Raw genomic sequence first — 11,474 nt, 5'->3', positions numbered from 1 at the left:
TTTTTTTTCAGAACTAAAAAAGAACTTATTTATTGAAGGCAAGGGAATGCAAACAATACAAAAATCAAAAGCTTGTCTGGCATTTAACTTCTCTTTCTCTGCTCGTCAAATGGGAGTTAGATTTTATTTGTACACTTGCTAAGGGTCTTGATCTGCTCATGAAATACTTCTATGGGGGAAGCTGTGGGGCAGATTCCTTAAGTGACCTTTGGGACAACTCTTATCAGGGCCGGGGGAATTGCTCATTTCTGCCTACTTCTTTTCCTTCTGCTTCATGTGTACTACAAAATAGTCATTGCATCCAATGGTGAGGCCCGCAATTAGGAAAAAGAAGCTCTGGAAGCCCACTTTGCCGTCTCTGCACTGATCCAGGTCCTTCATTATTTTGTCCATGGCCAGAGGGTCTTTTTGATTTTCCAAAAATCCAGGGAACTCCTTTTCCATGAGTACTCTCAGGTCCTCCTTTGTTAAGTAGCCTTTATCCCCAGCAAATTTGTGAAATGTGTCATGGTTTCCATGGCATGTTCCATTTGAGATGGCATTTTGATGTGGTCTGTTGAAGCCTTGGCCAAGGCACGGCGGATGCTGGGCTAGCTAGACACGGGGTGGCAAAGCCGTAAATTTATTTTTATTTATTTATTTTTTTTGAGTCAGAGTTTCGCTCTTGTTACCCAGGCTGGAGTGCAATCGCACGATCTCGGCTCACCACAACCTCCGCCTCCTGGGTTCAGGCAATTCTCCTGCCTCAGCCTCCTGAGTAGCTGGGATTACAGGCACATGCCACCATGCCCAGCTAGTTTTTGTATTTTTAGTAGAGACGGGGTTTCATCATATTGACCAGGATGGTCTCCATCTCTTGACCTCGTGATCCACCTGCCTCGGCCTCCCAAAGTGCTGGGATTACAGGCTTGAGCCACTGCGCCTGGCCCAGCCTGTCAAAAATAAATCAGTTAAGAAAAAAAATTTTTTTTAATTTAAAAAAATTTAGCCGGGCACGGTGGTGCATGCCTGTAGTCCCAGCTTAGGGAGGCTGAGGTGGGAGGATCGCTTGATCCCGGGAGTTCTGGGCTGTAGTACGCTATGCTGATCAGGTGTCCACACTAAGTTCGGCATCAATATGGTGACTTCCCTGGAGCGGGGGACCACCAGGTTGCCTAAGGAGGGGTGAACCGGCCCAGGTCGGAAATGGAGCAGGTCAAAACTCCTGTGCTGATCAGTAGTGGAATTGCGCCTGTGAATAGCCACTGCACTCCAGCCTGGGCAACATAGTGAGACCCTGTCTCTAAAAAAAAAATAAAATAAAAATAATTTTTAAAAAGTAAATTAATTTAAAATGAAATGTTCCAGCCTGGTCACAGCTATGCTACAATCCAGAGTCCCCATAATTCGGCCTGCATGTGTTAAAGAGGGTGAGGTGATAACCCTGTATTTAGCCAGATTTTTTTTTTTTTGAAGAATACTTTTTAATGTAAATAATCACCTATAGTTCATATGGTTTATAACTTTGAAATTCCATGTATAAACTTTATTTTTATTCTTTTTCTTTGAAAAATGTCTTTGTCGGCCGGGCGAGGTGGCTCACGCCTATAATCCCAGCACTTTGGGAGGCCGAGGCGGGCGGATCACGAGGTCAAGAGATCGAGATCATCCTGGTCAACAAGGTGAAACCCTGTCTCTACTAAAAATACAAAAATTAGCTGGGCATGGTGGTGTGCGCCTGTAGTCCCAGCTACTCGGGAGGCTGAGGCAGGAGAATTGCTTGAACCCAGAAGGCGGAGGTTGTGGAGCCGAGATCGTGCCATTGCACTCCAGTCTGGGTAACAATAGCGAAACTCTGTCTCAAAAAAAAAGAAAAAAGAAAAATGTCTTTGTATTATTATTTTATTTTATTGCATTTTAGGTTTTTGGGTACATGTGAAGAACATGCAAGATTGTTGTATAGGTACACACATAGCATGTGCCTTCCTTCCCATACTGCCTTCCTCCCCATCACCTATATCTGTTAGCCAGATATATTAAAAGGAAAGGGGAATTTCATGGGTTCATATTTGGGGTTATAAAGTCCACAAGGAATTTTCCAAGGTTTTTCCCTTTGTTGCTAACTGAGAGGAACTGGGTTTAATTTTATTAAAGGAAATATCAATTTCCTTACAGAAACTCCATATGAGTTTCTCTGCTAAGAAATATGTACAAATTCAACTCTACTAATAAAGGAATGTAAATTCAGATAGTTTGAGATAACATCTTTACCTTTTCATTGCAAACATTTATACTATGGCAGAGGAAATACAGAGTCTCACTCTGTCGCCCAGGCTGGAGTGCAGTGGTAAGATCTTGGCTCACTGCAACCTCCGCCTCCCAGATTCAAGCGATTCGCCTGCCTCAGCCTCCCTAATAGCTGGGACTACAGGTGCATGCCACCATTCCCGGCTAATTTTTTGTATTTTTAGTAGAGACAGGGTTTCACCATGTTAGGTGGGATGGTCTCAATCTCCTGACCTTGTAATCCACCAGGCCTAGCCTTCTAAAGTGCTGGGATAACAGGCGTGAGCCACAGTGCCCAGCTGCACTTACACTGTTAAGGATATATCCAAGGTATAACCAGGTACCTAAAAGATACAGTTAAAATCTTTTCATTTTAGAATTATTTATAATTTCAAAAATTTAGACACAATATGAATGTCTAACACACACAGAGAGAAGTTGTAAATTCTGGTTCTTCCACAGAGTGGGCATTGGAGATAGTTAATACACATGGAAAAGTTTCATGACATATTAAATCAAGGGACTCAGCCTGGCCAACATAGTGAAACCCCATCTCTACTAAAAATACAAAAATTAGCCATGTGTAGTTAACACATATGGAAAAGTTTCATGACATATTAAATCAAGGGACTCAGCCTGGCCAACATAGTGAAACCCCATCTCTACTAAAAATACAATAATTAGCCATGTGTAGTGGAACATGCCTGTAATCCCAGCTACTTGGGATGCTGAGGCAGGAGAATCACTTGAACCAGAGAGGCATGTGTTGCGGTAAGCCAAGATCATGCCACTGCACTCCAACCTGGGTGACAGATCAAAGACTCTGTCTTTAAATAAATAAAGGGACTCTTCTTCATGTGTCATTAATAAAGTGGCACCAAATAGGACCAAAAAATATTTAAAACAAAAAGAAATTCCCTCACTAAGTCATTCCAAAAAATATTTTTTAGCATTCTAATGTAGCAGCATTGCATTAGACATTTAGGTTAAGAAGTGAAAAATTCAGTCCCTGCCTTGAGGACTCAATGCAGTATGTTAAGCCTATGAAAACCTAAAAGAGAGACTTCTAAGAGAGGTGATACCAGACCGGATTTTAAAGAATAAGTAGAAATAAGCCAGATGAAAAATTTGGGAAGGTTATTCCAGAATATCAAGTTTCCAGAATGATTGGACATTTTAACCTTAGAAGACAACTGAATTCAACTATGACTCTTAAATAATTAGATTTTTCTTCTGGATAGAGCTATAGAGCAGTAAAAAGGTTACTCTGTGTGTGCTGAAAAATGCATGTTATCACCCCCACTTTGATTACACTTTATTTTTATTTTTTTAATATTTTAATTTTTTTTTTTTTTTTTATATAAAGACAGGGTTTCACCATGTTGGTCAGGCTGGTCTTGAACTCCTGACCTCAGGTGATCTGGCTGCCTTGGCCTCCAAAGTGCTTGGATTACAGGCATGAGCCACTGCGCCCGGCCTACACTTTTTATATTTTTTTAAATTTATTTATTTTTGCGACAGTCTCCCTTGGGTGCCCAGGCTAGAGTGCAGTGGTGCTATCTCAGCTCACTGCAACCTCCACCTCCTGGGTTCAAGCAAATCTCATGCTTTACCCCCCAAGTAGTTGGGATTACAGGTGGGTGTCGCCATGCCCAGCTAATTTTTTTTATTTTTAGTAGAGATGGAGTTTCATCATGTAGTTCAGGTGGTTCTCAAACTCCTGATCTCAAGTGATCTGCCTGCCTCAGGCTCCCAAAATGCTGGGATTATAGGCATGAGCCACTGAGCCTGACCATACTCTTTATAGATACTCTTCTCCCCCATACCCCCTAGAGTCTTGCTATGCTGCTCTGCCTGGTCTCAAACTCCTAGCCTCAAGCAATCCTCCCACTTTGGCTTCCCAAAGTGCTTGGACTGGGTAAGTCACCACACCAGCCTGTAGGCACTTTTTATGTATAAGGAACCTGAGTTTGAGTAACTCTGATTCCATGACATTAAATAGTATTGTGATTACTTAAAATGTCAGTGTAGTGTTTATTACCCTTGCACAAAGGAGAAATGGAACTGACTCTGTGCTCACACAATAGGCTACAGAAAACAGATCATCCTGAATACTTGTTTTTTTTTTTGTTTTTTTCTAATGAATGAAAATTATGTGGCCAGGCATGTTGGCTCACACCTGTAATCCCCACATCTTGGAAGGTCGAGGCCGGTGGATCATGAGCTCAGGTGTTCGAGACCAGCCTGGCCAACATGGTGAAACCTTGTCTCTACTAAAAATACAAAAATTAGCCAGGCATGATGACAGGTGCCTGTAATCCCAGCTACTCGGGAGGCTGAGGCAGGAGAATTGCTTGAATCTGGGAGGTGGAGGTTGCAGTGAACCGAGATGGCACCATTGTACTCCAGCCTGGGCAACAAGAGCAAAACTCTGTCTAAAAAGAAGAAAAGAAAAAGAAAATGGCATCTTGAAGCTGTAATAATTCAGTGGGTCTTAATCTTGAGTCATTAGATTCACCTGGAACTTTTAGACTCACGTGAAACAGTTTATAAATGCTAATACCTAAGCCGATTACATCAGAATCTCGAGTAGGACCCAGACAGACATCAGTGTTTTTTATAGCTTTCTAGGTAATTCTTTTTTTTTTTTTTTTTTGAGACTTTGTGTCACTCAGCTTCCCAAACCAGGATGCAGTGGCACAATCTCGGCTCATTGCAACCTTCTCCAGGATTCAAGCGGTTCTCCTGTCTCAGCCTCCCAAGTAGCTGGGATTACAGGCACCTGCCATTATGCCTGGCTAAGTTTTGTATTTTAGTAGAGACAGGATTTTAGCATGTTGGCCAGGCTGGTCTTGAACTCCTGACCTCACGTGATCCACCTGCCTCAGCCTCCAAAAGTGCTAAAATTACAGGCATGAGCCACCACACCCGACCATAGTTCATTTCTAAATCAAAATGTGGTTAGTAGGCTGGACGAGGTGGCTCACACTTGTAATTCCAGCATTTTGGGAGGTCAGTGTAGGTGGATCACTTCAGGCCAGGAGTTCAAGACCAGCCTGGCCAACATGGTGAAACCCTGTCTCTACTAAAAATCCAAAAATTAGCTGGGACTGGGCGAGGTGGCTCACACCTGTAATCCCAGCACTTTGGAAGGCCAAGGTAAACAGATCTACATGAGGTTAGAAATTCAAGACCAGCCTGGCCAACATGTCGAAACCTCATCTCTACTAAAAATACAAAAATTAGGCCGGGTGCAGTGGCTCACGCCTGTAATCCCAGCACTTTGGGAGGCCAAGGTGGGCAGATCATTTGAGGTCAGGAGTTTGAGACCAGCCTGGCTAACATGGTGAAACCCCGTCTCTACCTAAAATACATAAAATTAGCTGGGTATAGTGGTGCGTGCCTGTAATCCCAGCTACTCAGGAGGCTGAGGCGGGAAAATCACTTAAACCAAGGAGGCTAAAGTTGCAGTGAGCCAAGATCATGCCACTGCACTCCAGCCTGGGTGACAGAGCAAGACTCCATCTCAGAAAAAAAATTAGCCTTGCATGGTGGTGCACCCCTGTAATCCCAGCTACTTGGGAGGCTGAAGCAGGAGAATCATTTGAATTTGGGAGGCAGAGGTTGCAGTGAGCCAAGATCGAGCCACTGCACTCCAGACTGAGCAACAGAGTGAGACTCCAGCTCAAAAAAAAAAAAAATATCCAGGAATGATGGCACACCCCAGTAATCTCAGCTACTCATGAGGCTGAGACATAAGAATCACTAGAACACAGGAGGCTGAGGCCGCAGTGAGCTGAGATCTCACCACACTGCACTACAGCCTAGGTGACATAGCAAGACTCTGCCGCAAAAACATAAAGAAAAAAGATGTGGGCCAGGCACAGTGGCTCACGCCTGTAATCCCAGCACTCTGGGAGGCCGATGAGGGTGGATCATGAGGTCAAGAGATTGAGACCATCCTGGCCAACATGGTGAAACCCCGTCTCTACTAAAAATGCAAAAAAAATTAGCTGGGCATGGTGGCACGTGCCTGTAATCCCAGCTACTCAGGAGGCTGAGGCAGGAGAATTGCCTGACCCAGGAGGCAGAGGTTGCGGTGAGCCGAGATCGCGCCATTGCACTCCAGCCTGGGTAACAAGAGCGAAACTCTGTCTCAAAAAAAAAAAAAAAAGATGTGGTTAGTAAACAAGAAGTTATCATTTAGGAAAATGTACTCTAATTTCCAGAATCTAAATGAGATTAATGGAAGTTCCATGATTGGCAACTACAGAAAAAATTATATCATGTTGTACAGTAAAATTAGAAGGTCTTTAGTCCTCTGCTAAATTAAACCTTTTAAAATAGGAGGTTGTTAGGTCGTTTTACTTCATGTTTAAGCTTTAAAAAAATGTATTTTGCTTATGTCATTTTAACTAGTTGAGAAAAATCTAATACAGAAAGTAACACATAGCAGCACTGATCTAGTTTTAGTTCCATGAGTCATAATCATAGAAGCTTGGAAGATGAAAAAAAGAGAGAGAGAGAGAAAAAACTTATTGAATTGAGGCTCTGGAAAAATGAGGTAAGACTAACTTAAATGGAAATAAGTTTGGTAAGCCACCTCCAGACTACAGTACACATTTATTACATTCAGCCTTTCTGTCGTGTTCTTTACAGATGGATGAGATTTTTGTTTTTTTGAGACGGAAAGGCTCTGCCGCTAGGCTGGAGTGCAGTGGCATGATCTCGGCTCACTGCAACCTCTGCCTCCCAGGTTCAAGCAATTCTCCTGTCTCAGCCTCCTCAGTAGCTGTGATTATAGGGGTGCGCCACCATGCCTGGCTAATTTTTTTTTTTTTCTGTACTTTTAGTAGAGATGGGGTTTCACCATATTGGCCAGGCTGGTCTAGAACTCCTGATCTTGTGATCTGCCTGCCTCAGCCTCCCAAAGTGCTGGATTACAGGCATGAACCATAGATGAATGAGAATTAAGAAAAGAATATAATTTTCCTCTTTTTCTAATTCTCCCTCGGCCATCATTAACCAATTAACCAAAGTAGTAGCATACAAGGTGAACAGAACAATCAAGCCAATAAATGTTACTGCTCTTTTCCTTTTTTTTTTTAAGTTCCCAAATATTTCATTGTTAAATAATTGGAAACCAAAGTGAATTCACTGTCTGTTTTTTTTTTTGGTACTACTAATTTATTTTTTATTTTTATGTTTGTTTGTTTGTTTTGAGAGAGTTTCACTTCAGGCTGGAGTGCAGTGGCACAATCTTGGCTCACTGTAACCTCTGCCTTCTGGGTTCAAGTGATTCTCCTGCCTCAGCCTCCCGAGTAGCTGGGAGTACAGACATGTGCCATCATGCCCAGCTAATTCTGTATTTTTAGTAGAGATGGGGTTTTGTCATGTTGGTCAGGCTGGTCTTGAACTCTCGACCTCAGGTGATTAGCCCACCTTGGCCTCCCAAAGTTCTGGGATTAAAGGCGTGAGCCACCATGCCCGACCTGGCACTACTAATTTAAAATTGTGACAATTCAGCAAGCTAGGTAAACATTAACCTTACAATAGGAAGAATGAAAAAAGACCACAGTCATATCCTCTAAGGTTTCAATTCCAAATGCAGAGATGAGTGCAACTGGATGGCTGTGTGTGAAGAACAGATGGTGACCAGGCAAGAATAAAAGCAAAGAGACCATTTAGGACAACACTTAAAAATAGTCAAAGCAAGGTGGAGGCTGAAAAGAAAAAGAAAGGGATTCAAGATACATTTTGCTGGGCATTGTGGCTCACACCTGTAATCCCAGCACTTTGGGAGACAGAGACAGGCGGATCGCTTGAACTCAAGAGTTCAAGACCAGCCTGGGCAACATAGTTAAACCTCCATCTCTACAAAAAATACAAAAATTAGCCAGGTGTGATGGCATGAGCCAGTAATCCCAGCTACTCAGGAGGTTGAAGTGGGAGGATCACCTGAGCCCAGGTTGAGGCTGCAGTGAGCCAAGATCATGCCACTGCACTGAAGCCTGGGCAACAGAGTGAGACCCTGTCTCAAAAAATACAAAGCTGGGCACAGTGACTCACACCTGTAATCCCAGTATTTTGGGAGGCCAAGGAGGGTGGATCACTTGAGGTCAGGAGTTCAAGACCAGCCTGACCAATATAGTGAAACCTCATCTCTACTAAAAAATACAAAAATTAGCTGGGCATGGTGGTGCATGCCTAGAATCCTAGCTTGGAGAATTGCTTGAACTCAGGAGGCAGAGGTTGCAGTGAACTGAGATCATGCCACTGCACTACAGCCTGGGTGACAGAACAAGACTCCAAAAAACAAAAACAAAAACAAAAACAAAAACACACTATAGTTTGAAAACCCCATCTCTACAAAAAAGGAAAAGAAAGAAAAGAGCACCGATGGGATTTGTTACTGTATTAGACATGAGGGAATGAGGAAGAGGAGAAACAAGGGAGAAAAGAAAAAAGGGAGAAACAAAAGATGACTTCTAGTTTTTGACTTGAGCAAGCGGGGAGAATACACCAGTGCCAGGTGCTGCTGACAGGGCTGAGCTAGAAGAGGACTAGCAGTGAAATCAAGAACTAGCTTCACTTGCTTGCCACTGGCCAGGCTCTGTAAAGCATTTTAATTTTCTTTTTCTCTGAGTTAAATGATAAAGAGGAGACTCAAGGCCAAGCTTGGAGCTCTTTGAAAGGTAAATAGGGGTGCTGAGAGGAGAAGGAACTAAACCATTGAGAAAGGAGAGACCAGTGTGGTAGATAAAAAATAGGAATGTGGAGTTAGGGAAGCCAAGGGAGGAAAGTGACTCAAGAAGGAAGAAAAAGATCAGGATGTTATTGTGCTTACTCATAACCCTGGTTAGTATGATAATAGCAAATGGAAAGTTATGAGACATATCTGTACTGGTGATTGCATCTGGGAAAGAGCATGTATTTCTGCTACATCGACATTCACATGCTCAGTTTTCCCCTCCACCTTTCCCCGCAAAATATTCATTATATGTCAGGAAATTGATGATGGTACATTTGTTATTCCCCTAAACTATATTTCTTACCTCTGCTTTAAATAACATTGAGAGATCTTACATAATTGCAAAAGTAATGCATGTTGGCCAGGCGCAGTGGGCTCATGCCTGTAATCCCAACACTTTGGGAGGCCGAGGTGGGCAGATCACCTGAGGTTGGGAGTTTAAGACCAGCCTGGCCAACATGGTGAAACCTCATTTCTACTAAAAATACAAAAACAGCCAGACATGGTGGTGCGCATGTAGTCCCAGCTACTTGGGAGGCTGAGACAGAATTACTTGAACCCGGGAAGTTGGAGGGTGCAGTGAGCTGAGATTGCACCACTGCACTGCACTCCAGCCTGGGCAAGAGACTCCACTTAAAAAAACAAATCCATAGGTGGGTGGTGGCGGGCCGTGCGGTGATGGCGGCTGGCGGCAGCGATCCGCGGGCTGGCGACGTAGAGGAGGACGCCTCACAGCTCATCTTTCCTAAAGAGTTTGAAACAGCTGAGACACTTCTAAATTCAGAAGTTCATATGCTTCTGGAACATCGAAAGCAGCAGAATGAGAGCGCAGAGGATGAACAAGAACTCTCAGAAGTCTTCATGAAAACATTAAACTACACAGCCCGTTTCAGTCGTTTCAAAAATAGAGAGACCATTGCCAGTGTTCGTAGCTTGCTACTCCAGAAAAAGCTTCATAAGTTTGAGTTGGCCTGTTTGGCCAAGCTTTGCCCAGAGACTGCTGAGGAGTCCAAGGCTTTAATCCCAAGCTTGGAGGGGCGGTTTGAAGATGAGGAGCTGCAGCAGATTCTTGACGATATCCAGAGGAAGCGCAGCTTTCAGTATTAATCTCCAAATGTCACTGCTTCTCAGAGAAACCATGTCCCCAGGCGTAACACCACCTTCCCAGGGGCTGGGGCTGACTTGCACAGAAATTCTACTGCAGAAGACAGTTGAGAATTCCTTTGGAGAAAATAGCCCAGCTTGGCATTGGGTTAGGTTGCTGTTTCAAATAACTCATAGGTCCAGGTGACAGGTAATCTTGGAGCAGCCTTGTGCAGTGGCTGCTAGTGGCTTTCCTGAATGTGCCTCTGGGAAGTGTGAGGTGGGTGTGTCACATAAGCCACACTATTGACTACCTCATTCATGGTTTTTGGCCTCCACATCATCTTTTCTTAATATTTCCCTTTTTTTTTTTTTTTTTTGAGACAGAGTCTTACTCTGTCGCCGGGTGCCAGGGTGGAGTGCAGTGGCACAATCTCGGCTCACTGCAACCTCCACCTCCGGGTTCAAGCAATTCTCTTGCCTCAGCCTCCCAAGTAGCTGGGACTACAGGTGCATGCCACCACACCCAGCTAATTTTTGTATTTTTAGTAAGATGGGGTTTCACCGTGTTGGCCAGGATGGTCTCGATCTCTTGACCTTGTGATCCGCCTGCCTTGGCCTCCCAAAGTGCTGGGATTACAGGCTTGAGCCACCGCCCGGCCAATATTTCACGTTTTAATTTCAGTATGTTTATACTTTTTGAAACTAGACCAGAACATAGTAGACTTTATAGAGAAAGACCTGTTTTACATAGATGCAAAAGGAATAATTAAACCGCTGTTACTGTTTGAAAAAAAAAAAAAAAAAACCCATAATTGCAATACTCATTTGCTGTATGTCTTCCCACTAAATGGATGGGCCTTACAGAATTGAGATTATGCCAAACATACTGTACCTTGCTTTTTTTTTTCCTCGTAAAAATGTAACATTAACATTTTCCACGTCACTTGTAGGGATTTGGGTGGGGTTTTTTGTTTGTTTGTTTGTTTGTTTGTTTGTTTTGAGATGGAGTTTTGCTCTTGTTGCCCAGGCTGGAATACAATGGCGCAATCTTGGCTCATAGCAATCTCCGGATTCAAGCAATTCTCCTGCCTCAGCCTCCCAAGTAGCTGGGATTACAGGCATGAGCCACTATGCTCGGCTAATTTTCTATTTTTAGTAGAGACAGGGTTTCTCCATGTTGGTCAGGATGGTCTCAAACTCCCAAACTTAGGTGATCCTTCTGCCTCAGCCTCCCAAAGTGCTGGGATTACAGGCGTGTAATCCTGTGCCGGGCCAGGATTTGGGGGTGGTTTTTTTTTTTTGTTTGGTTTGGTTTGGTTTTATTTGAGACGGAGTCTTGCTCTGTCGCTCAGGCTGGAGTGCAGTGGTGTGA

The 11,474-nt window shown here is 43.5% G+C and overlaps 2 pseudogenes; one reads left to right on the top strand and one right to left on the bottom strand.

Annotated features, from left to right (window-relative positions):
• LOC103791811 (protein S100-A10 pseudogene) lies at window positions 1-584 on the bottom strand (annotated as a pseudogene).
• A 9,084-nt stretch (window positions 585-9,668) lies between these two features.
• Window positions 9,669-10,904, top strand: LOC100394685 (RNA polymerase II subunit D; annotated as a pseudogene).
• Window positions 10,905-11,474: the final 570 nt, after the last annotated feature.

Source organism: Callithrix jacchus, chromosome 3, assembly GCF_049354715.1.
Source record: "Callithrix jacchus isolate 240 chromosome 3, calJac240_pri, whole genome shotgun sequence".
In the NCBI taxonomy this organism is placed as follows: Eukaryota; Metazoa; Chordata; class Mammalia; order Primates; family Cebidae; genus Callithrix; species Callithrix jacchus.
Note: the sequence above shows the minus strand (reverse complement) of the source record. Positions and strands in the feature narration are given on the sequence as shown.